Below are 26,297 nucleotides of genomic sequence, written 5' to 3' on the forward strand. Positions count from 1 at the left end.
ACCCAAGCAAACCAGAAGTGATGCTTCTGGGCAGAAGAAAGTATTTTGAAGAGCTTGCAGCTTCAGTGCACTCTCTGTTGGTTGAAGAGAGACACCCACAATTAGTCCAGTCAGTCCGTAGTATAGAAGTATTCTTGGATTCCTCACTGATGCTGAACTCTCACATGGCAGAATCCACAAGTACTGCTTGCTACCCCTCTGCTTGGCTAGGAAACTCCATTCCATCCTGGTGGAAGAAGACCTGGTTTCAAATATTCATGCCTTGATCACCTCTCGGCTGGATTACACCAAGATAATATACCTGGGCATGAAGCCTTCAGCACTTAGGAAACCTGATCTAGTTCAGAACACTGCAGCCCATCTCCTCAGCAATACAAACTACCATAAACATATCCAACTGCCCTCTGCTCTCTATACTGGCTTCCAATAGATTTTCAAATTATGTTCAAGGTCTCAGTCCTGATATTCAAAAACACTCCATGGCCTGAGCCCAGGACTTCTAAAAGACCATCTAAAGCACTAGGATGAAGACTGGGGGAAACAACTATGGTTCTCTCGTACAATGGAATTCTCAATAATAAAGAGTAAAGCTTATCTATGCGAAAGAGAGAACCTTCTCTGGGAGACGTCTGAGACTGTGGAATGAACCCCCCTAGGAACAAAGGGCCATCAGAACCTCATAACTTTCTGCTCCACGTTTCTTTGATGTTGCTTTCTCTAATGTGAACACACAGCAACAGGTACATTTAAAAAACAAAAAAAACACACACTACCAAAACAAGACATTCCACTGCACACAACTCTCCTTCTGGGTAGAGGATAAAACAACAACACAGGACAGATGTGTAGTCACATTGCTTAATGCACTACTGGAACATGCTAAGACACTATGGTCTAGTCTATATACAACCTATATAGACTAGACAAGACAGATCAGCTGGCTCAGACTGAATACTAGCAAGACCAAGTAAATGCTGGTCAGAAGGGAGTTAAATCCCCTGGAGTGGGAGAAAATAATCACAGCAGCAAGCCAACACACTCTATTGATCAAGGGCAATAAGAAGGAACTTCGGGGCAGGGGTAGTGTCAGCCCTGCCCTTCATACCATTGTGCAGCAGCCCAAGGATGCTAAGGGGACATGCATCACACCTCAGAAGGAATGGACATGCAATCACTCGAAGAAGAAACATGCCTTATGGTGACTGAGCTCCTTGAGTCTACCTAGCTTAACCTCTCTGACCTGATGACAGTCTATAAGTACCTACATGGGGAATAAAAATGTGATAATATGCTTTTCAATCTAGTAGACAAAGGTCTAACATGATTCAATGACTGGAAGTTGAAGCTAGACAAACTCAGACTGGAAATAGGATGCGAATTTTCAAGAGGGAGGGCAAGGAACCACTGGAACAACTTAGCAAGGGTTGTGATGGCATCTCTGTCATTGGAAATTTTTAACTCAGACTAGATGCTTTTCTAAAAGAGATGTTCTAGTTCAAAGAGTTCAGGAAAGTCTTACGGGATGTGTTCTATGGAAGTCAGATTATCACAGTGGTATCTCTTGATGTTATCATCTATGGGTCACAGATTTACAGAGTTTCAGGGCAGAAGCAATCATTAGATTAGCTAGAGACTGAGCTCCTGTATATCACATGCCTCAAAATGGTGGCAGAGGAGCTGGGCTTCCCACCGGGATGTTCTGGCAACTGAACCACATTGTTAGAGCCCTCCCAGCATCACCACTCTCATCTTAGCTACCTCCCAGTACAAAATGCCAAGTAAAATTTTCAAGTTCTGATTACTGAGATGCATCGCACAGTTGTAAGTATTTATTATGAAACAAATGAGCCTTAAAGAGGAAGAGTAAATATTCATACCTTCCGTAGAAATCGTTTCAAAAATGAAATCTTCTCCACAGACAGAGAAACATTTGGGTTACAGTTCCTGGGGTGTATTCATCTTTAAAAAAAGAAAACACCTTTCTTTCAATGTGAAGTTTCGCTCCAGTCTCTTTTTCCTGAGAATTAAAGAAAAAGAAAATAGTGTTACTATTCACCAAGGAAAGCCCTGGAAAGGCTACGGTGGCATGAAGTATCTTTTACATGTAACCTCACCTGATGGCAAATTTAAGTTAGACTAAAGAAAAATGGAACTTATTGAAGATGCCAAGTTTTCTGTAAAATCATTATCACATATGAATATACTCCCTTCTTTTATCACTCTACCTGCAACTTTACCATTTAATACTGTAGACAAATATGAACATTTATTCTGGTTTCCGGAAGCACAACGGTTAACAGTCCCTCCCCTCTGCAGTCCTTAGACTCAGCTTGTGAAATACCTACAGTACTTCATTCAGGAACACACTTTGTTTTCCTGACATCACTCTAAAAGAAAGTTCTATGTTGCCAAGGAAACCAAAAGGTCATTTTCCTTGTTCCAAGAATAATTACAAACAGAATACATGTATTACATATTCAGTCTGAGGCCCCTATTACTTTGAAGGGACAGCAAGACACTGAAGCCCCGAACTGAATATACAATACATTGAAAAGGAGACTCACATTGAGGAAAACTGTGAAAGAGCTGTACTTTCCTTAGCTTCCCTTTGCTTTAGTGAAGTTCTGTTTTAACTAGGGGTCTCGATTAATCGCAGTTAACTCAGGCAATTAACTCAAAAATATTAATCGTAATTAAAAATAATTGGGATTAATCACAGTTTTAATCACACTGTTAAACAGTAGAATACCAACTGAAATTTATTAAATAGTTTTGGATGTTTTTCTACATTTTCAGATACACTGATTTCAATTACAACACAGAATACAAAGTATACACTTTTCAGAGTTGTAGTTGTGTTAATCTGTATCGGCAAAAAGAATGAGGAGTACTTGTGGCACTTAGAGACTAACAAATTTATTTGAGCATAAGCTTTCGTGGGCTAAAACCCACTTCATCGGATGCATGCAGTAGAAAATATAGTAGGAAGATAGACAGATAGATGCACACACACACACACAGAGAGAACATGAAAAAATGGGTGTTGCCATACACACTAACGAGAGTGATCAATTACGGTGAACTATTATCAGCAGGAGAAAAAAACCTTTTGTAGTGATAATCAGGATGGCCCATATCCAACAGTTGATAAGAAGGTGAGAGTAAGGGTAGGGGGGCAGAGAATAAGCATGAGGTGCCACAAGTACTCTTTTCTTCATGGGGAAATAGTTTTACTTTGTGTAATGACCCATCCACTTATTTTATTATAAATATTTGCACTGTAAAAATAAAAAACAAAATAGTATTTTTCAGTTCAGCTCATACAAGTACTGCAGTGCAATCTCTTTATTGTGAAACTGCAACTTACAAATGTAGATTTCTTTTTGTTACATAATTGCACTCAAAAACAAAGCAATGTAAAACTTTAGAGCCTACAAGTCCACTCACTCCTACTCCTTGTGCAGCCAATCACTAAGACAAACAAGTTTGTTTACATTTACAGGAGCTAATGCTGCCGGCTTCTTAAGCGGGCAGCATTATCTCCTACAAACGTAAACAAACTTCTTTGAGTGACTGACTGAACAGGAAGAGGGACTGAGTGGACTTAAGAGGAACAAGAAGGGTTTCTTCAGATATGTTAGCAACAAGAAGAAAGTCAAGGAAAGTGTGGGCCCCTTACTGAATGACGGAGGCAACCTAGTGACAGAGGATGTGGAAAAAGCTAATGTTCTCAATGGTTTTTTTGCCTCTGTCTTCACGAACAAGGTCAGCTCCCAGACTACTGAACTGGGCAACACAGCATGGGGAGGAGGTGACCAGCCCTCTGTGGAGTAAGAAGTGGTTTGGGACTATTTAGAAAAGCTGGACGAGCACAAGTCCATGGAGCCGGATGCGCTGCATCCGAGAGTGCTAAAGGAGTTGGTGGCTGTGATTGCAGAGCCATTGGCCATTATCTTTGAAAACTCATGGTGATCGGGGGAAGTCCCGGACAACTGGAAAAAGGCTAATGTAGTGCCCATCATTAAAAAAGGGAAGGAGGAGGATCCTGGGAACTCCAGGCCAGTCAGCCTCACCTCAGTCCCTGGAAAAATCCTGGAGCAGGTCCTCAAGGAATCAAATCTGAAGCACTTAGAGGAGAAGAAAGTGATCAGGAACAGTCAGCATGGATTCACCAAGGGCAAGCCATGCCTGACTAATCTAATTGCCTTCTATGATGAGATGACTGGCTCTGTGGATGAGGGGAAAGCAGTGGACATGTTGTTCCTTGACTTTAGCAAAGCTTTTGACACGGTCTCCCACAGTATTCTTGCCAGCAAGTTAAAGAAGTATGGGCTGGATGAATGGACTATAAGGTGGGTAGAAAGCTGGTTAGATTGTCGGGGTCAACGGGTATTGATCAATGGCTCTATGTCTAGTTGGCAGCCAGTATCAAGTGGAGTGCCCCAAGGGTCAGTCCTCGGGCCTGTTTTATTCAGTATCTTCATAAATGATCTGGAGGATGGTGTGGATTGCACCCTCAGCAAGTCTGCAGATGACACTAAACTGGGCGGAGAGGTAGATATGCTGGAGGGTAGGGATAGCATACAGAGGGCCCTAGACAAATTAGAGGATTGGGCCAAAAGAAATCTGATGAGGTTCAACAAGGACAAGTGCAGAGTCTGTACTTAGGATGGAAGAATCCCATGCACCGCTACAGACTAGGGACCGAATGGCTCGGCAGCAGTTCTGCAGAAAAGGACCTAGGGGTTACAATGGACGAGAAGCTTGATAAGAGTCAACAGTGCGCCCTTGTTGCCAAGAAGGCCAATGGCATTTTCGGACATATAAGTAGGGGCATTGCCAGAAGATCAAGGGACGTGATCGTTCCCCTCGATTCGACACTGGTGAGGCCTCATCTGGAGTACTGTGTTCAGTTTTGGGCCCCACACTACAAGAAGCATGTGGAAAAATTGGAAAGAGTCCAGCGGAGGGCAACAAAAATGATTAGGGGACTGGAACACATGAGTCATGAGGAGAGGCTGAAGGAACTGGGATTGTTTAGTCTGCGGAAGAGAAGAATAAGGGGGGATTTGATAGCTGCTTTCAACTACCTGAAAGGGGGTTCCAAAGAGGATGGATCTAGACTATTCTCAGTGGTAGCAGATGACAGATCAAGGAGTAATGGTCTCAAGTTGCAGTGGGGGAGGTTTCGGTTGGATATTAGGAAAAACTTTTTCACTAGGAGGGTGGTGAAACACTGGAATGCGTTACCTAGGGAGGTGGTGGAATCTCCTTCCTTAGAAGCTTTTAAGGTCAGGCTTGACAAAGTCCTGGCTGGGATGATTTAGTTGGGGATTGGTCCTGCTTTGAGCAGGGGGTTGGACTAGATGACCTCTTGAGGTCCCTTCCAACCCTGATAGTCTATGATTCTATGACTTGTAGGCTCTAAAGTTTTACATTGTTTTATTTTTGAATGCAGTTATTTTTTGTACATAATTCTACATCTGTAAGTTCAACTTTCATGATAAAGAGATTGTATTACAGTACTTGTATGCGGTGAATTGAAAAATACTATTTCTTTTGTTTTTATAGGACAAATATTTGTAATCAAAAATAAATATAAAGTGAGCACTGTACACTTTGTGTTGTGTTATAGTTAAAATCAATATATTTCAAAATGTAGAAAACATCCAAAAATTTAAATAAATGGTATTCTATTATTAACAGTGCGATTAATTGCAATTAATTTTTTTCAATCACGATTAATTTTTTTAATCGCTTGACATCCCTAGCGTTAACAAGATATTTTTACACAATACAGGGTCTTCTCATCAGATCCTGAAGTAAGTTTCCAATCTTGTGTTTAAGACTAAACTGAAGTGCAACATTAACAATGAACGTGTCTTGAGAAACTTTATGTATATATCCCCCCTTCAGTACCACACGCATGAAAAATGGGCATTAGATAGAAGCATTAGACAAGTACTCTAACATCTAGACAGCATTTCAAACTAGAATTTCAAAATCTATGGAAAGCATGAGGAGTCTACAACTCATATAGCACTCAAGGAAAAAGTACTATACTTTCTCACCTTCCCCATCCTGAGTTACTTATGAATTCACAAATTTTAATAATTCTGACGAAGTGGGTTATAGCCCACGAAAGCTTATGCCCAAATAAATTTTTTTAATTTCTAAGGTGCCACAGGGACTCCTTGTTGTTTTCACAGAAGTACAGGGAGTCCTCAGACTTACGACGCCTGACTTAGGTCGGACGCCACTTACAACGCTTTTCAATTGACTGCCCGTTTCCCCCCCCCGACACTTGTTTCACCCCTACAACGTTCAATTTGCATAAAGTTCACTTAAAATCACTTCCTGGTTGTGTTATTCTGGTATGGAGCTGGAAGGGGTTGCTTCTCATTGGCTTTGAGGCAGCAGGGCAGCTTGTTGCCAGGTAGGGTTGCCGCTTGTTTCTGATTGGCTGAGACCAGGCCGGGAGCCAATCAGAAAGCTTGAACAGTAATTGGCTGAGGCTCAGCATGTGTACCGTTCTCCCTGGCTTTCTGAGCCTGTGTTGCTCGCATTCTGAGCAGCCATATGTGAGTTTATATGTTTATTTGCATGCTGTTTACAAAATACAGTGTGCAGTAAATACACTGATGTTGCAACATTTCTCATCTATAATTCATTTAGTACAAAAATCTGGGTTATTGTGGTGAAAATAGTGTATCAAGCTTTGGTTCAAGAACAAATCCCGCCTTCATACCATTGATTCCTATGGGAAAAGTGGTTTTGACTTACATTTCGACGTACAACGCAATTCTCAGTTACTATTTTAAGTCCTTAGCTTACTATCATAAAATCTCACATATAAACTAATCTATATATAAGAAAACATATTATGATGAAGGTGGGTGAAACCTCTTTGAAGCTGGTGGGCATGAAAGCACCATTCAGGATAAATGTAAGAATTTAATCTCCTTTTTGGAGTAAGCTGAAACAACAGTAACCACTGCCAAAAACACAGGCCACATGCATGGCCAGTCAGATGCTGAAGAATGAATGCAAATGCAGGGAGCTAGGTACTGTTTCGTGAAAATCATGCGTCTGTGTGCAGCAGCACACAGAAAGCCAAGGAGATAGCTAGAAAAGCACGATGGCGGTGGCCCTGAGAGAAAGCCTAGAAAGATCTTTTGAGGCAGAGTGCTAGCTGGAATGAGGCTAGGAACTGTGAGCAAAGAAACTGCCTCCTGTTTGATTACGTTTGCTTCCTATTATATTCAGAGAAATGGGACTTAGTATGCAATTCTTTGTAAATAAACCAGACTGCATCAAAGAAATACCTGACTTCATTATCACTTTCTCCTTCTAACAGATACAACCCTAAATAATGCCCAATTGCACGGATCAAACAACACTAACAATGTGATGTCACACTAAGCCGTAATGATCTACAAAACAGGATACATATTAATTTAAATGTCACTATATTTCTCATCTTACCATCTGCAATGGCTGCACTCACAAATATCCAATCAAACTGATGATGTAACTCAGCTATACTCAGTCTTGGACAGCTAGCAAGTATCTTCCTGGTTAGCAAACAGAAGCACCAAAATTAGTTTATATTTAGTTGCAAATCAACATGTTTTAACGGTAACCAACTAATAAGAATAAACTTTTCTTTAGGAAAATATGTAAAAAGCACAAATGCAAAACAATTAAAATCAATTTTTTAAATCTCAGATTCCTTGCTTGCTCACTTAAATCATTATTAAAATGACAGGTTTCAGAGTAGCAGCCGTGTTAGTCTGTATTCGCAAAAAGAAAAGGAGTACTGGTGGCACCTTAGAGACTAACCAATTTATTTGAGCATAAGCTTTCGTGAGCTACAGCTCACTTCATCGAATACATCCAATGAAGTGAGCTGTAGCTCACGAAAGCTTATGCTGAAATAAATTGGTTAGTCTCTAAGGTGCCACTAGTACTCCTTTTCTTATTATTAAAATGGTGATTTAAATCAGTCAGATTTAAATCACTTTACTTTGCCATTTGGTCATCACATCTAGAACAGGAACAAACAGAATAACTGCAGACTCTCAACATGACACCATGTTGTGATCTCTACCAGGAATAGAATCATACTAGATGATAAGGCCCTTCAGGCTTTAAAACCTAGATCCAAAATTTTCAAAGATCACTAGTGACTCAGGGTACCTTGAATTTTTGGTTTGCCCAACTTGAGATGCCTAAGGGGGTCTGATTTTCGGAAAGTGTTCAGCACCCACACTGAAAATCAGAATCTCAGGTGTCTCAAGTTGGGTACTCCAAAACTAAATCACCCAAAATCACTAGCCCCTTCTAAACTTCTGAAAATCTTGGGGCAATCTATTAAAAAACTTGGGAAAAAACTATGAAACTATTAGATTTTTCACTGATCTGGTGGGAGGTCAGTGAATTAGCATTGCCCAGGATCCTATCATTCCCAGATAAATCCCAGAGACTCTTGATGGACACATGCTTCTTACCACCCACGCTCCTTTACTAAAGAATCCTGTACATCTCAATACTCTCTCTCTCTTCCCCTTAAACTAATTGCTCTTCTTATACGAGTTAAAACTCAACCAACAACAGAATTACGCTGGCAGAACAGGGAAAATACTTTGACAAATTGGCCATATCCTGACTTCACCAACATTCAAAGTCACCAGACTATCGATTGTCAAGGTGTTGCCAAGCATCAGGTCATGCTGGACTCATACTATTTCTGGATATGCCAACAACACTTTTATCCATCTTTCACTGACCAGACTATGTCCCTTCCTCCCAAAGACAAACATCATGATCTACAATTTTGACTCCTCCAGGTTAGACTACCTCAAATTTCTCTATATGGGATTGAATGCAACCATTTTAAGTTAGTACAACACATGCCATCAGCAATCAAAATAGTTATATTTGTACTCACGAACTCCACACTCCATTTCACAACAGAATTCAAAGTTCTGGTCGTAATATACAAAACATTTACTACATGGAACCTAGTTCTTTCAGACTGCCTCACCCTCCATGATCCTCCAAAGAAAGTAATGCTCCACAAAAGCAATGAACATAGAGAGGCCCAACTTTAGACTATTGGGGAAGATCCCACAGAGAGTTCTCAGTGTCAGGAAACTGACTGTAAAATTTTTTGCAAGAAGAAATCAGACAAAGCCCAACCCTGAGAGCATTTAGAGGAGGGGTCTCAAAGTTCAGGCCTGCGGGCCATCTGTGGCCCAAGAACCTCCACACTGCAGCCCGCAGAAATGTTCATCTGGCCCTCATGGCTGGCGGCTGGGGGGTTGGGGCGCAAGAGAGATGCACCTATGCTGCCAGCTGTCTGCTGCAGGCGCCGCCCCCCGCAGCTCCCATTGGCTAGGGTAGAGGGACAGAGATACCATCACTAGTTGCCGGGCAGAATCAGCCATGGAGGCAGCATCATTAGTTGCCAGGCAGAGTCAGCCATGGAAGCAGTGTCACTAGTCACTGGGCAGAGTCAGCCGGGGCTATATATACATAAGGCCAAGGGAGCGAGGGAAAAGGGTGGGAAACAGGCTGGGAGGTGGCATGACTCGTGAGGCTCCAAGGACAGCACGAGGGGGCACACTGCCTCCATCCCCCCACCCCAAGCGCTGACTTCATGGCCACTGGGAGCTCTGGAGCGCCTGCACGGAGGCAATGTGCCTGGTGCCTGCAGATAAGATAAGGTGAAGATAAGAAGAAGGAAAGAGGTTATTTCTAGCTGTTGGCACTGCAGGTCTGTGTAATGAAATGGGGCTCTTTATTTACTTTTTTATCCACTGTCCCATGTCATGTGGGTACTTTGTGTAGGAGAGGGCCATCTCAGCAGGAGCACCAGGAGGCACTGAACCTGATGGGAGCCTAATCCCAGTCACACAGGGAGCGTTAGACCCACCCACTGCCCCATCTCTTGAGGGGAGTAGCCATGCGCCTCACCCCCTGCATCTGACCAGCGGGCAGACCATGACTGTGCCTCCTCCTCAGCCGCTTTTGTGCCCACGGAAGCTGAGGCCCACCCCAGCAAGGTCCTGCTGTCAGCAGACCGTGGGAAAGTGAACTGAACACAACTCTCTGATGCCCACCTTGCTGCACTCCTGAAGGTTTCAACTGCTCAGTCGCTGAGGCCAAACATCAACTAACGGAACTGAAGCATTGCCAGGTGTCTGGCAAACACTAAAAACTCTCTGGCATGTGAAGAATTGTATCACATTGTATGACAATTTTATTATTTCTAAGAAATTTGAAATAAAAAATACAATAGAAACGTTTTCTGAACACCATCTTACAGTGACATTATTGGCCTGCTGGGAGGATTTGAAGACTGGCACTAAGGTAAATCGAGTTTGAGACCCCTGATTTACAGCTAAATGAAAGACCTCTTTCCAATTTTGCCTCCTTCACAGGGAAGCACCTCTAAAAATAAATATCACACTTACCTTTGTACATTCCTGTACTCGAAAGACTCAAGGGAAAGCCCATCATTTTTTGTATTTGGTCATAAATTTGTTCATTATATATAGATATAGAGAGATATATACACACATCAAGATGATAAATGCCTTACAAATCCTGTGATAGGTTACAAAGGTTATAAAAAAAAAATGGATGGGTCACTACAAAAACTAATTTCCCCCTGCTGATACTCTCACCTTCTTGTCAACTGTTTGAAATGGGCCACCTTGATTACATTGGCCTCATTAGCACTGCAAAAGTGATTTTTTTTTCCCTCCCTTGGCATTCACCCCTTCTTGTCAACTGTTGAGAACAGCCCACTTCCACCTTAATTGAATTGTCTCGTTAGCACTGACCCACCACTTGGTAAGGCAACTCCCATCTTTTCATGTGCTGTGCATTTATACCTGCCTCTGTATTTTCCACGCCATGCATCTGATGAAGTGGGTTTTAGCCCACGAAAGCTTATGCCCAAATAAGTTTGTTAGTCTCAAAGGTGCCACGAGGACTCCTCGTTTTTGCTGATACAGATTCACATGGCTACCACTCTGAAACCTATTACAAACATTGTAAAGTAACAAGCACAGGACACCACAATTATTTGCAGATCTCATACTCCATTTTGGCACTTTATCGCCCATTTCTCCTCTCTCCTTGCCTAGCTGCTAGGAAAAATTGAGGTGTTTCTCTTTTTTCTCTGCATCTCTTAATTCCCAGTCGCTTGCAGAAAAATGGAGGAATCCCACTGGGTCCAGTACATTTTCTCAGCGTTATATGTGGTGCCTCACATTTGTCAGCATAGCTTCCACTCAATACCCATATCACACAATATGCCTAAAAACAGACAAAGCAGCTCCATACAATCACTACTTGCCCTGACTAAGCTGGGGTGCCTCTAGATTTAATCAAATGAATAGACACCAACAAGAGTCATGTAAGAACTGCCATACTGGGTCAGACCTTGGTCCATCTTTCCCAGTATCCTGTCTCTAATGGTGGCCTGTACCACACCTTGAGGGGGAACGTAAACAAAAGGGAAATTATGGAGTGATCCACCCATCTTCTGGTAGTCAGAGGCTTAGGGTCAACCAGAGCATGCAGCCTTAGAACCTCAGGAGGATTATTAATAGACTTTCTATACTTCTGGCTGATTTTCACATACCCACCTATGTTGATATCAGTTTGTCACATCTGCCCATAAGTAATGTTATTTGAATACTGAAAGCAACCTGCACATAAGTCAATTCAACTTTGCTAATATTAAGATTATCCAACTAAACTTTCCAAGCTCTAGATACAACTCTGACAAGGTATATAAAAATGGTGCGGTTTCTGTCTATCTGTGCATTTACTTTGTAGTCCAGTGTATTAGCATTCCAGTATTTACATTGAGAAACTCAGAGATACTTTTCAGCTGAGTGCTTCACTGTTTTCAGGCCAGTTTACAGTGTGGAGTAAGTATGAATTTAATGAACAAATCTGTAATTGAAACAAGAAAGCACCATAGTCAAACTTAAGTCACACTATGATGTGATGAAAGCTCCTTAGGAAACTGCTTTGAGTATCCACTTATTATGAACTGCTGTGAACAGTATTTCTTCTAAACTTGCAGAAAACTGAAAGGGGAGAAATTGCCATACATACACATTTTCTGACTATAGAAATATCTCTGTTCTACCTTCCCTATATTTGTTAATTTTAAGTTCACCTATTTACCTGTGTCACTGTATTATTGACCTCTATAAAAGCATGTTTAGGACAGTTTGTAAAGAAGATTCTATGCAAAATAAAAGGTGTGCTATATACAGATTATAGAGATCCTAAATGGAAAACACACTGAACCCATGTGCATGTAGAAGGACTTTTAACTCTTCTTCTAGTAAGTTCTGCTGATGTGGCAAGAACATTTGTTTTTTTGACACAGTGGTGAACTGATGAAACACACCTGGCCTCCTGACGTACAGCTCATACTAACAGTGACCTGAAAATGATTTTATACTTCTATTCTAGACGATAGTGTTTTTAAAAAAGCAACTTCACAGTTATCTTGATGTTAATTTTCATAGCGTCTTCTCTCTAACCCAATTTACATCTGAAAGGCTCTGGAACATTTCTCTTTGTACCATCAGAGAAACAATTTTGCAGAGTAAATGGAAAAAGGGGTTGGTTCCAAATCCTTCAAGAAAGCCTTGGCAGCCTATGGCTACAAAGTAGCATACTCTGAGTCTTATGGTGCATGAATAGCTAAAAAAAGCCGCATTGCTAAGTTGCTTGGTGCCCATTATCAGAGTTATAGGCTTACCAGCAGCAGAAATATGTCTGGCTAGTTCCTACAGCAACCTCTTCCTCTGCACCAACAGCAACAAGAAAAAAAAAATGCTACAGATTCTCTGGGCAGCCTGCCAGGTAACCTTAACTTGACAGGAAGAAACAGCAAAAGAATAAAGGCTGCTAACTGAAAGATGCCTGTTCTCTCATTTCTGTTTCCTTCTCTCACCCTCTCATTATGTGTCCTTGTTTATAAATTGCTATTCCCCACTTTAAAAAGATCACTATGCACAGATGTGAACCACACAGCACCACCAAGACCTTTGAAGAGAAACATTTATCTGCTTACCTGAACATTTCCTTTCTTTGAGTTAATGAAGTCCATAGATCTGTTACAATGGGTATTTCAGCCTGCTTGCAGGTTAGAAACAGAGCCATACTTGTCAGTCACTGGCAGCAGGGAAATGCCCTGCCCCCTTAAATTTTCTCCAATTGAAACAGCTTCAACAGCCAGGGTAATTTCATTCTACTCTCCAAAATTAGAGACTGCATTAAATATACACTGAAGAAAAAGAACAATTTATCCTACTGCAGAGCATAAGGACAATTTCCCCTGATAAAATAAACCTAAATGTTTGGTTGTCAATTTCCATCTCAATTCCGGATGATCCCATTTGTCTCTGGGAGAAGCAAGATCTGTGGAAATTGTTTCAAAGAAAGAAAACATGCAGGTAAGTGCAGAAAATTTTTCCTATTCTTCATCATGCTAAGATATAGATATCTATTACAGTAGGATTTTCATAGCAGTAGGCTACACAGTGGGAAGTAGGATCATTCTTTAAAGATGTACATTCAAAATAGTGCAAATTATATTTCTTCTCTTTCCCTGGGCACTGAGGCAGGGAGAAGACTTCCATCAAAAATGGTACTGGCTAAAGATTGGATGACCAATATGCAGAATCTGGTGAATTTATATACGGATGGCTACCTCGCTGCCTAGCAGATCTCACTACTGAAGATATGACTTCTCTGCCCTGAAATTGTCAGCACTTTTACAGATTGGACTTTGATGCTTGATAGAAGGGAAAATATTTCTTGAATTTCCTTTGGGCATGAATGATAGGACAGTTGTAAAGACTATTTGTCAGAATTCAAAATACACAATGGGTCTCATTCAGGAGAGTTCCCAAGTTCAAAAGCTCATCTGATTGGAGAAAGCAGTTATCGGGAAGTCTACTTTAATGGATAAATATGATGACACTTGCAACAGGGGGTTAATTGAGGTAGTGTTGTAAGGACCGGAATGAAATGTCAAGGTTGTATTCTATAACCTGTGGGGCTGGAAACAAGGTAGTTACTCTAAGGAGGTATTTAATGTCAGGGTTTACACATCTTGTCTTTAACATGCTGAGACCCTTATACTAGAGAAACTTTACATTTTTGCTTGAACATTCTCATTAAAGCCCTCCTGGAGGAATTCAAATTCATATATTTAATGTGGTAATTAAAACACAGACTTTACTTCTACCAGTAAAATAAGTTCTATTTATTGACTTTTCTGCAGTCCATGGGAGTGATCATCACTTCATCCCAGCATCCATGTTGCACCGATCTGGTGTTGGGGTGCTCTCAGAGACCAGAAAGGGGATGGAAAAGCAGCTAGCCTTGTGACTGTGACAATCCGGCTCATTAATGAGTGGTTGGCTTTGAAAAATCTGATTTCTGTATTCACCAGCTGAGGGAACAGAAAATAGATAATTGGGCCTCTATCAGTAGATGTGATAGGTTGAAATGTGGAGGGATAACACGAATTACTGGATAAGGCTCATATGAACTCCTGTTCACTGAAGCATGTCTGTGCATGAGAGCAACATTCCTAATAGGATTTACTAAGAACTGGATTTTTGTTTGACTCCACTTTTTTTCCCCTTTATGGTCATCTTTATTTTCAGTTATCATTCTTCTGAGATGAGGCCTTGTACCCAACAGGATTCATCTTCAGCTCAGAGCTATGATTGATTTCCTTGGAACCATATATCTGTTTACCATGAACACAAGATTCATAGCCATGATCAGTAGAATTTTCCCAGAAGCCCATATTAATACCACTGTGATTTCAGGAGACCCTGAAAACATCTGTCAGTCTAAATAATAGCGAGTGGAACTTGCTGCGGGGGGGACGACTGCCATCCATATGCAAACTGGGAGAATTGACTATGGAACGGTAAACTGGCCATGAGAATATAAGTCTCCTTTAGGAACTCATTTAGATGTTTCATAGGGAGCCCTGTTAGTTCCCTATTCTCTAAGTTTAGGGGTACGTCTGCACTTACTGGGGATTGAGGTTGCGGCAATCGATGCACCAGGGGTTGACTTAGTGAACACCCGCTAAATTGACCACAGCTCACTCTCCAGTCAACTCCACTATTCCACCAGACGAGAAGTGCAAGGTAAGTCAACAGGAGAGTTTCTCCCGTTGACCCAGCGTAGTATAGACACCGCAGTAAGTTGACTTAAGCTACATCGACTCCAGCTACGTTAACCCCGTAACGTGGACCTGCCTTAGAAACAGGATGGGTTATATCGCTCTTATCTGAAGTAGGTAATGTAGGGTTACATTCACATCCTGTCATTTCAACGGGCTGCCTGAGTTTAGAAATGAGACAGAATTGTGCCTGTGATTCTTGCAACGCTCCAGAGAATAGCCCTCTCTGGACAATGCCCAGTGACCTCACTCTGGCCAAAGTTGTAGGTTCCCCAAATGAAAGACCTTGGCACCATTCAGGGGTCTAACTCTAAATAGGGCTGGTTGCAAGTCATGTGAATTACTCTGAGGCAATTGAGGGAAACTACAGTAGAACCTCAAGAGTTACAAACTCCTTGGGAATGGAGGTCATTCATAACTCTGAACAAAATATTATGGTTGTTCTTTCAAAAGTTTACAACTGAACATTGTCTTAATACAGCTTTGAAACTTTATTATGCAGAAGAAAAATGTTTTCCCTTTATTTCTTTAAGTAATTTACATTTAACACAGCACTGTACTGTATTTGCTTTTCTTTTTTTCTTTCTTTTGGTCTCTGCTGCTGCCTGATTCCATACTTCCAGTTCCAAATGAGGTGTGTGGTTGACTGGTCAGTTCATAACTCTGGTGGTTGTAGCTCTGGGTTTCTATGGTACTGACCTTGCCTCAGCACCCTCAATTTGTTCCTCCCACCACTTGCAAAATGGTACTCTCCTGTACTTTAGGGACTGTTTTAACTTGCCATGTGATCTTTCAGTCATGTCTGGCAGGAGCCAGGATTATAAATCTATTTCTCTGACAGCTCTGGAGAGCTTTGGCTTTCCAAAAAGTTTCCCACTATAGAATTACAAGCTGGAAACCAATTTGCTTGAGAAGGCCCCGTATACCTGCATGCAAAGATTTAGGTCCTACTAACTTTTGCACAGAAAAGCCCTTAGGCTTTTAAGTTACGACAACCATATGAGCAATACTGCCCACCTATGCTAGCATTGCCTGGGAAATCATGTGAAGAGCGTCAAACAACACTTCATAATTTTTATTTCTGGTTTTGTGGGGCTCATGTGACCTGAGAGCTTTCACACCCAGGGAAGAGACTGAGGTGACATCTGCCCAGGCTTGGCTACCTGCAGAGGACCTGCGGAGTGAGGAGGCTATCCTTTCAGACGTAAAAAGTCTCACTCGGTTAGAAATGCTGAGTTGCTGGCCACCAGGGAAGATAACCGGTTCCCCTTGGTAGTAACACCAGGCTGAATTTGGACTGGTACACATGGAGGAACTGTATGGCCTTATAAAATTGAGAGGGGGGAGGGCCAGAAAAAAGTAAAAGATGGGCCAAGAGGCTCCCTACTGCCTGCTGCTCTTCCACATAGGGGCTGTCCTCATCACTCCATGGACAGCCACCATGGACCAGCTGTGGAGTGGCAAGGCAACCTACAGTGACAGCCATGGTCAACAGCCTAATAGTTAGAGTGTAGCAACCTACACCAGCTTCTGGGACAACACTCCAATACTTTCCTAGTCTTTTAGGTTGGGCAGGAAATCCCCACCCTTCATCATAGTTTGGCTAGGGCACCTGCAGACCTCCTCAGCATAGATTCACAGTACTTAGTACTCTTCCTGGAAATATCTTTTATTATTTGATCCCCATCTCTGATTCAGGCAGCTGGCGTCACCTGAGGAAGAATTCCCTTTCCCATCCCACTTTGTGCATGCATGAACCCAGAAGAATAATTCAGCAAAGATCAAGCCACAGATCTGTGCTAAATCTGTCAAGCTGGATGTACTCTGTGAAGGTAAGAAGGGGAACTGGGCACTGATCTTACATATTTATATCCCCTTTGGGAATTTCTCCTTATGATCCTGCTTCAAAAGGAGGAGCAAACTTGCGTTCAGACATGGCTCCAAAAATATTTCAAGTGGTAGCAAGCTCCTGCTCTCACAGAGGCTTTGCTTATTATCCTCCCTCCTCAACAGGGACCCCATCTGGATCTCTCAGGGAAGTTACTGGGGTTGAAGAATGGATTCCCCAGAGGCTCACCCCTTTTCTATTATAGGGGGTCCACATGGGCCAGATGGTCTGGGATGTCCGTAACTATCCCCTGGGAGGCCTGTTATAGAGGATGAAGCAGGGGGAGGAGCTAGTTTTGCCAGTGTCTGTGCTGTGTGTAATGCTCTCCATCCATGGCCCAAGAGGAATGAAAGGGAAAAAGGTGGCCGCGCTGTGCAGATAAGGAACAGCTTTGGTGCGGACTTAAGGATCTAGGGCACAATATTTCATCTGGTACACTGACCTTCTGGCACCGCTCCTCTCATGGAAATGGGATGTGAGGGTTGCTTGCCATTCCAATCCTGTCTGGCTCCTTTTCTGCAGGGAAGGGGGGAGACGTACGACACAACAAGACTGAGGCAACCCTACCAGACCAGGCTGAGGCAGGAACAGAGATGGCTGAGCTTCCCGACAAGACAACTGACAATGTGTGAAGGACGCACTCACCCTTCCTTTTGCCTTTGGTTTTCTCCGTCTAGCTCTCTCCCTGATGCCTGAAGAGGCGCTAGCCACTGCAGACTCCTCAAAAAGGGAAAAATCTCCCCAGTAAGCAAATGCAGCCCTGGGACACGGCTAGGAATTACTCATTACTGAGCCCAAATGGTAATCAGAAATTTGGAATAAAGGATTGAAATTTCCCTCAGAAGAGCTCTGCAGCAGGGAGGGTTCAGAGAGCCATCTGCTGATGGGGAGGCAGATAAAACTGGTGGGAACTTCAAGGATCAGGACACTGGCCTGCTGCCAGGGACCAACAGATTTGGTTCTGCCCCAAGATGCAAATTAATTCAAATATCCATCAAAATGGATCTGTGGACCTTATCACGATGAAGAATGGAGCTGACCACTGGCATATTTTAAATCATAGTATTGTTCATTAAAAACCTCTTACGAATGACTACTAAAGGGTTCACACCTAAAAGGTCCCCAGGAAATGCAATTAATTTGCACTGCAGACTGCTGTCTTTAGCTCATGAGTCATTGCTCAGTCAGGCAATTGAGTGTCTGTATCTGCTTGTCAAGAGCAGCAGCATCTAAGTAGGAAGCAGGCAAAGCAGCAACAGGATGGTTTTGATGAGTAGAAAGTGTGGAGGGATAAGGAGGAACAGTAATGGGAGTAGCCACTTAGGTGCTCCACTAGGCAATATATAAGTACTGTAAGTTTGCTATCAAAACCTATTTGTAAAGGCATCTACTAGGAATGTCGAACCGTATTCCTTGCATTGGTTTGTGCTAGGAGATCTAATCTGTTTTTAAAATCATAGTTAACATGAGGTAAAATCAAATATACCTCATGAAGCACAGCAGAATCTAAATGTGAATGCATGAAAGCACACTTTTCTTTAAAACCTGTTTCACATTGAAGAGCAATGCTGCAATATTCATCCGTTCCAGTTACATTTACACAAGATGTATCATCCTCAAAAAAAATACAGCTCAGTGTTAATTATGAATTTCAACATTCAATCTTGATAAAAACTGAACATAAGGTTCCTCTTCACACAATGCAGTCAACTTGTAGAACTCTTTGTCAGAGGATGTTGTAAAGGCAAAGACTAAAACAGGATTCAAAAACGAAATAAATAAGTTCATGATCTGATGAGGTTCAACAAGGACAAGTGCAGAGTCCTGCATTTAAGACGGAAGAATCCCATGCACCGCTACAGACTAGGGACCGAATGGCTAGGCAGCAGTTCTGCAGAAAAGGACCTAGGGATTACAGTGGACGAGAAGTTGGATATGAGTCAACAGTGTGCCCTTGTTGCCAAGAAGGCCAATGGCATTTTCGGACATATAAGTAGGGGCATTGCCAGCAGATCGAGGGACATGATCGTTCCCCTCTATTCGACATTGGTGAGGCCTCATCTGGAGTACTGTGTCCAGTTTTGAGCCCCACACTACAAGAAGGATGTGAAAAAATTGGAAAGAGTCCAGCGGAGGGCAAAAAAAATGATGAGGGGTCTGGAACACATGACTTAGGAGGAGAGGCTGAGGGAACTCGGATTGTTTAGTCTGCGGAAGAGAAGAATGAGAGGGGATTTGATAGCTGCTTTCAACTACCTGAAAGGGGGTTCCAAAGAGGATGGATCTAGTCTGTTCTCAGTGGTAGCAGATGACAGAACAAAGAGTAATGGTCTCAAGTTGCAGGGGGGGAGGTTTTGGTTGGCTATTAGGAAAAACTTTTTCACTACGAGGGTGGTGAAGCACTGGAATGTGTTACCTATGGAGGTGGTGGAATCTCTTTCCTTAGAAGTTTTTAAGGTCAGGCTTGACAAAACCCTGGCTGGGATGATTTAGTTGGGGTTTGGTCCTGCTTTGAGCAGGGGGGTGGACTTGATGACCTCCTACGGTCCCTTCCAACCTGGATATTTTATGATTTTATGGAGGATAGGTCCATCAGTGTCTATTAGCCAAGATGGGCCGGGGTGCAAAACCATGCTGCGAAGCGTCCTAGTCTCTGTTTGCCAGAAGCTGGGAATGAGCAACAGGGAACACACAGATCACTTGATGATTACTTGTTCTTTTCATTCCCTCTGAAGCACCTGGCATTGGCCACTCTTAGAAGACAGGATACTGGGCTAGATGGACCAGTATGACCATTCTTATGTTCTTATACATTGTTGGAAACACACTGCCTCCTTCAAGTGTATTGATATTGTGACAAAGTTCCTCCTCTGCCTTGGTTGGTCCTGTGCTTATTGGCGGATTTTCTCGCCTCAGAGATTCACGGCAGCCCTCAGTTTGGCCACTTTTGCTCGTGGCTCAAACCTGCCGTTCACTCAGCTAACCTCATCACTGGCCAGCATGGGGAAAAGGAAGGAGAACAATCCCCGCAGTCTCTGCTGGTCCACATAGTGGGCCGGGTAATCGGCCAAGGACCCACAATCCAGGTCAACTCCTCCTGTATCCAATAGGGAGTTGGGGGGATGTGGGGGAACCCAGGCCCGCCCTCTACTCTGGGTTCCAGCCCAGGGCCCTGTGGATCACAGCTGTCCATAGTGTTTCATGTAACTCCCTGGGCTACTTCCCCATGGCCTCCTCCCAACACCTTCTGCATCCTCACCACAGAACCTTCCTCCTGATGCCAGATAGCGTTTGTACTCCTCAGTACTCCAGCAGCACGCCTTCTCACTCTCAGCTCCTTGCGCGCCCCACACTGACTGAAGTGAGGTCCTTTTTAAACAATTAGCCTGTCTTAATTGACTCTAGCAGCTTCTTACTTGGTTCCAGGTGTCCTAATTAGCCTGTCTGCCTTAATTGGTTCCAGCAAATCCCTGATTGTTCTGGAACTGCCCATTATCTTACCCAGGGGAAAGGGACCTGCTTAACCTGGGGCTAATATATCTGCCTTCTATCACTCTCCTGTAGCCATCTGGCCTGACCCTGTCACAATATATAACACTTCTAAAGTAACCCCCTTTGACAATGAATGTTTATGATGTGCATCCTCTTCCATACCATAGAAGAGAACAGGTACTCCATTAAAACTTGTGACCCTGAATACATACATGAAGGTTTTGTGTCCACATTTTCAAACGGATGTTGGAAAATTGGAGAGGGTGCAGAAAAAAGGCACAAAAATTATCGGAGGAGTGGAGAAAATGCCTTACACTGAGAGATTTTTAAAAAACTCAATCTCTTTAGTTTATCAACAGAAGATTGAGAAGTGACTTGATTATGATGTATAAGTACCTTGGGGTATGAACAAGCATGAGAGAGTTCTTTAATACAGTGGAGAAAGGCCTCGCAAGAACCAATGGCTGCAAAATGAAGCCAGACAAATTCAAATTAGAAATTAGGCACAAAATTTTTAACAGTGAGGATAATTAACCACTGGAACAAACTACCAAGGGAAGTGGCAGATTCTCCATTTCTTGGAGTCTTCAAATCAAGATGATGCCATTCTAGAAAATATGCTTTAGCCAAACACAAAATATGCTTGAGTCAAACAAATGAGTTCAGTACAGGTAACTTGATAAAATGTAATTGTCTGTGACATATACGTCAGACTAGATGATCTAATGGTCCCCTCTGGCTTTAAACTCTATTAAAAGGTTTCAGAGCTGATCGTTTTAGATAGCAGCTCTGGCACATTCTTCTCCAACGCTAATACAGAGGATATAAAATAATTGTGATATTCATCTGAATATTTGCTACTGTGTTTTTAGTAACTGTGGCAAGAAAAAAACAAAAAACAAAAAAAATATTTCAGAGTAGAGTGGAAGAAATATTTGAAATAAGAAAAACAAAAACTTAGAAGATTATAGATTCATCCATAGCCCAAGAGCACACTGGAAATTTGATTTCATACTACAGGTCTAAGCACTCAAGTCCTAAATCCTACTTAACACAATCATTATTAGTGTCCGTTTTATCAACACAAGGAAATTAAATGGAAGACTTCAACTATTTGTCTTACCTATAGAAATTCTGTAGATGGAAAAATGTATTTGCTACTGACCTCTAAAGTTATCACAGCAAAACAGCAAATACCTATATGATTTTTTATTTTTTTAAAATTAAAGAATACCCCTTAGGCCTCCTTTACTTTACAACTGCAAAGCTTCCTCCCATTTCAAGATTTAATAAAAACTAAGCAGCACCGCAGTGGCTCCTCTAACAACCGTTATAAATATGATAATCAGGGACTCTACTCATGTGGTTCATGGAGCTCACTCCACCAGTATCTATTTGCAGTTTGGAACTCTCTTCAGACTTCAAGGTTAAGAGAACATAATAGCACTTAAATATCACTTTACATTTTCATACAACTCCTGTGACAGACAATTCCATTTTACAGATTAGGAAAGGGACAGACAGAAAGTCCTACAGGATCACGCAAGACAATGGATTCCTGAACACCAGAGTTACCATAATTCTTAAACATTAACAGAATCATCTTTAACAGCTACAGACATGGACTGCAGTTTGCCAGATAGGAGGGCACATCTCCACCCCACCTGCAAACTGTAATGAGGTACTGATATAAGAATGGTCACCAGCTGAAGGTAAATGTGAACTAAACTACATAACTGTCCATCAAAACTGTCTCATAAAAAACCAACACTCCACACAAACTTCCTCGTGGCCGGACTTTACAAAAACTAGACAAGTCATTTACAACACACACTTTGCTTCTCTACAAAAGAAAAAGAACACTAAACTATCTAAACTACTACATGCCACAAGGGCCCACAACAGTGGTTCCCTTAAACCACCCAGCAATACTGTTAATCTATCCAACTATACTCTTAGCCCAGGAGAAGATTCTGTCCTATCTCGGGGCCTCTCCTTCTGCCCCTCCACCCACACAAACATGATACAGTTCTGTGGTGACCTAGAATCCTATTTTCGACATCACCGACTCAAGGAATTTTTCCAACACACCTCTGAACAACATACTAATCCACAGAGCCCTTCCTACTAAGACTACAGAAAGAAGGATTCTGGGTGGATTACTCCTGAAGGTTGAAACAACTGACTGGACTTCTACATAGAGTACCCGCATGGCCCCACAGTATGCCAACATTTTTATGGCTGACTTAGAACAATGCTTCCTCAGCTCTCATCCCCTAATGCCCCTACTCTACTTATGCTACATTGATGACATCTTCATCATCTGGACCCATGGAAAAGAAGCTCTTGAGGAATTCCACCAGGATTTCAACAATTTCCATCCCACCATCAATCTCAGCCTGGACCAGTCCACACAAGAGATCCACTTCCTGGACACTACGGTGCTAATAAGCGATGGTCACATAAACATCACCCTATACCGGAAACCTACTGACCGCTATTCCTACCTACATGCCTCCAGCTTTCATCCAGACCACACCACACGATCCATTGTCTACAGCCAAGCTCTACGATACAACCGCATTTGTTCCAAACCCTCAGACAGAGACAAACACCTACAAGGTCTCTACCAAGCATTCTTACAACTACCCACCTGCTGAAGTGAAGAAACAGATTGACAGAGCCAGAAGAGTAGCCAGAAGTTACCTGCTACAGGAGAGGCCCAACACAGAAAATAACAGAACGCCACTAGCCATCACCTTCAGCCCCCAAATAAAACCTCTCCAACACATCATCAAGGATCTACAACCTATCCTGAAGGATGACCCATCACTCTCACAAATCTTGGGAGACAGGCCAGTCCTTGCTTACAGACAGCCCCCCAACCTGAAGCAAATACTCACCAGCAACCACACACCACACAACAGAACTATTAACCCAGGAACCTATCCTTGCAACAAAGCCCGTTGCCAACTGTGTCCACATATCTATTCAGGGGACCCCATCATAGGGCCTAATCACATCAGCCGCACGATCAGAGGCTCGTTCACCTGCACATCTACCAATGTGATATATGCCATCATGTGCCAGCAATGCCCCTCTGCCATGTACACTGGGCAAACTGGACAGTCTCTACATAAAAGAATAAATGGACACAAATCAGATGTCAAGAATTATAACATTCAAAAACCAGTTGGAGAACACTTCAATCTCTTTAGTCACTCGATTACAGACCTAAAAGTTGCAATTCTTCAACAAAAAAACTTTAAAAACAGACTCCAATGAGAGACTGCTGAATTGGAATTGATTTGCAAACTGGATACAATTAACTTAGGCTTGATTAAAGACTGGGAGTGGATGGGTCATTACACAAAGTAAAACTATTTCCCTATGTTTATTCCTCCCCCTCCCTCCCCACTGTTCCTCAGATGTTCTTGTCAACTGCTGGAAATGGCCCACCTTGATTATCACTACAAAAGGTTTTTTCCCCCCTGCTCTCCTGCTGGTAATAACTCACCTTAAGTGATCACTCTCGTTACAGTGTGTATGGTAACACCCATTGTTTCATGTTCTCTATGCATATAAATCTCCCCACTGTATTTTCCACTTCATTGGATGCATTCAGTGATCTGTAGCTCACGAAAGCTTATGCTCAAATAAATTTGTTAGTCTCTAAGGTGTCACAAGTACTCCTTTTCTTTTTGTCCATCAAAAGATTCTTTGGCCAAATAGCAAATAGAGGAATCTGCCTTTGTTTCCCTTTTCTGGATGAGTGCTGTGCTTTCCTTTAAGTAATTTTTCTTGACACCAAGAAAAATGTCTCCTACTCAACTGACATTACTTGAAAATGAAAAGGTCTGTGTTTAAGCAGGCACACATGAACCTAACTATGTGTGCTGCAAAAGATTTAGCAGAGACTAAAGGATTTTCTAACGGAAAATTACTGCAGGAAAACACGAAGGTTCAACGTGCAATAGTAATCCAATATGCAACCCACAGAAAGAATTAATTCCAGCTATTCTGTGGCTATGAAATCCCCAAATTAAAAAATATCAAAGATTTCCCTGATTCAATGACTAACGTTATCCATACCCACTAGCCATCCAATCAAACTTCCAGCTAATGCCCAAGGCTATTTTAAGAACTGGATTTACAGGGGTTTAGACCTATATTTTAATTATTTTTACTAAATGTGAGACATCGTTCCTGAATTGGCAAGATTTATGAGTAAATAATCAAAACAAAGCACATAACGAGCAGTAAATTTATTTTGTGCTAATGGTCAACTGTAACACAGTTATAAAATAAACAAAAGGATACGCTCTCTATTCTAGTGCAGCCACAGACTATTCAGCTAGACACGGCGAATCAATGGAAGAAATTCTATGGCCTGTGATTTTCAGAAAGTAAGCTTACGTTTTCATAATGGCCTTAAAAATCTATTAATCCATATTTTAATCTCAATTACCATATGACTATGTGCACAGATTTAACAGTTAAATATTTTCAATATAAAACAAAATTTCAAACCATCTTGTTAAAGACTAAGTGACTAATCTATTTAAAAAATTTAAACAAATGAAACAGAATACTAGATTATTTCAATTTTAATATTGATTTACCCTCCAACAGCATTCTTCAAATGTTCCGTTAAACAATTTTATCTGTCCACATGTATTTCTCACATTACTGAACAAGACTTTGATGTCAACTATATTTTAGGTTAAAACTTGTTTAGGCCAGGAAAATTGAAACATATTGAAACTTCACAGCCAACTATAAATTCTTCCAGACATAGGCTAAGCTAATAAATTGGCAATTATGATCCAAATAAATGTTTTAGACCATCCTGGTGGGACACTTAAATATTACTTCATAGCAAATCCACTCTGGTAATAAGTAATTTGACATGCAGATATTTGATTCTGGACTTCAACTCTTTACTGCAGATGAGAGCTAGAGAATGCTCTAATTGCATCAGACCCTGCTGAACAATTAGGAAGCAGTATCTGCAGACTGAAAATTCCTGTTGCACTCTATTGGAAGGTAAAGTATTATAAATCAACTTCACCTATATGGTCAGTACCATATCATCATAATGGAGCAAACAAAAAAAATCACAAAGTTTGACAGTATTCCTTTAACAATATCTCATGCAAGATATATATTGTAAAATAGTTCCAAACATTAAAAAATAAAATCACAACTACAACCATTCTACTACAATAACCATATACATATTAAAACGCTTACATTCTTTTGAATACTGTGATCAGAACCAATCTGACCTCAGAACACACTGATGCTATCAATTTACCTACATGTTCTGTTATTACAATGCTGATAAAACTGGACTGGACTTCTACATAGAGTGCTTCCGCCGACGTGCACGGGCTGAAATAGTGGAAAAGCAGCATCACTTGCCCCATAACCTCAGCCGTGCGGAACACAATGCCATCCACAGCCTCAGAAACAACTCTGACATCATAATCAAAAAGGCTGACAAAGGAGGAGCTCTCATCATCATGAATAGGTCGGAATATGAACTAGAGGCTGCTAGGCAGCTCTCCAACACCACTTTCCACAAACCATTACCCATTGATCCCACTGAGGGTTACCAAAAGAAACTACACCATTTGCTCAAGAAACTCCCTGAAAAAGCACAAAAAC

General features: G+C 41.8%; 1 protein-coding gene across 8 annotated transcripts in view; it reads right to left on the minus strand.

Annotated features, from left to right (window-relative positions):
- PPP6R2 (protein phosphatase 6 regulatory subunit 2) overlaps nucleotides 1-26,297 on the minus strand; it is a 162,583-nt gene that overhangs the window by 116,572 nt on the left and 19,714 nt on the right. For all 8 annotated transcript variants that reach the window (XR_013348421.1, XR_013348423.1, XM_077837864.1 and 5 more), the window contains one exon: nucleotides 1,878-2,017. The gene's annotated coding sequence lies outside the window, so the exon portion shown is untranslated. The remainder of the gene's footprint in view (nucleotides 1-1,877; nucleotides 2,018-26,297) is intronic.

This window comes from Eretmochelys imbricata, chromosome 1 (assembly GCF_965152235.1).
Source record: "Eretmochelys imbricata isolate rEreImb1 chromosome 1, rEreImb1.hap1, whole genome shotgun sequence".
Classification (NCBI taxonomy): domain Eukaryota; kingdom Metazoa; phylum Chordata; order Testudines; family Cheloniidae; genus Eretmochelys; species Eretmochelys imbricata.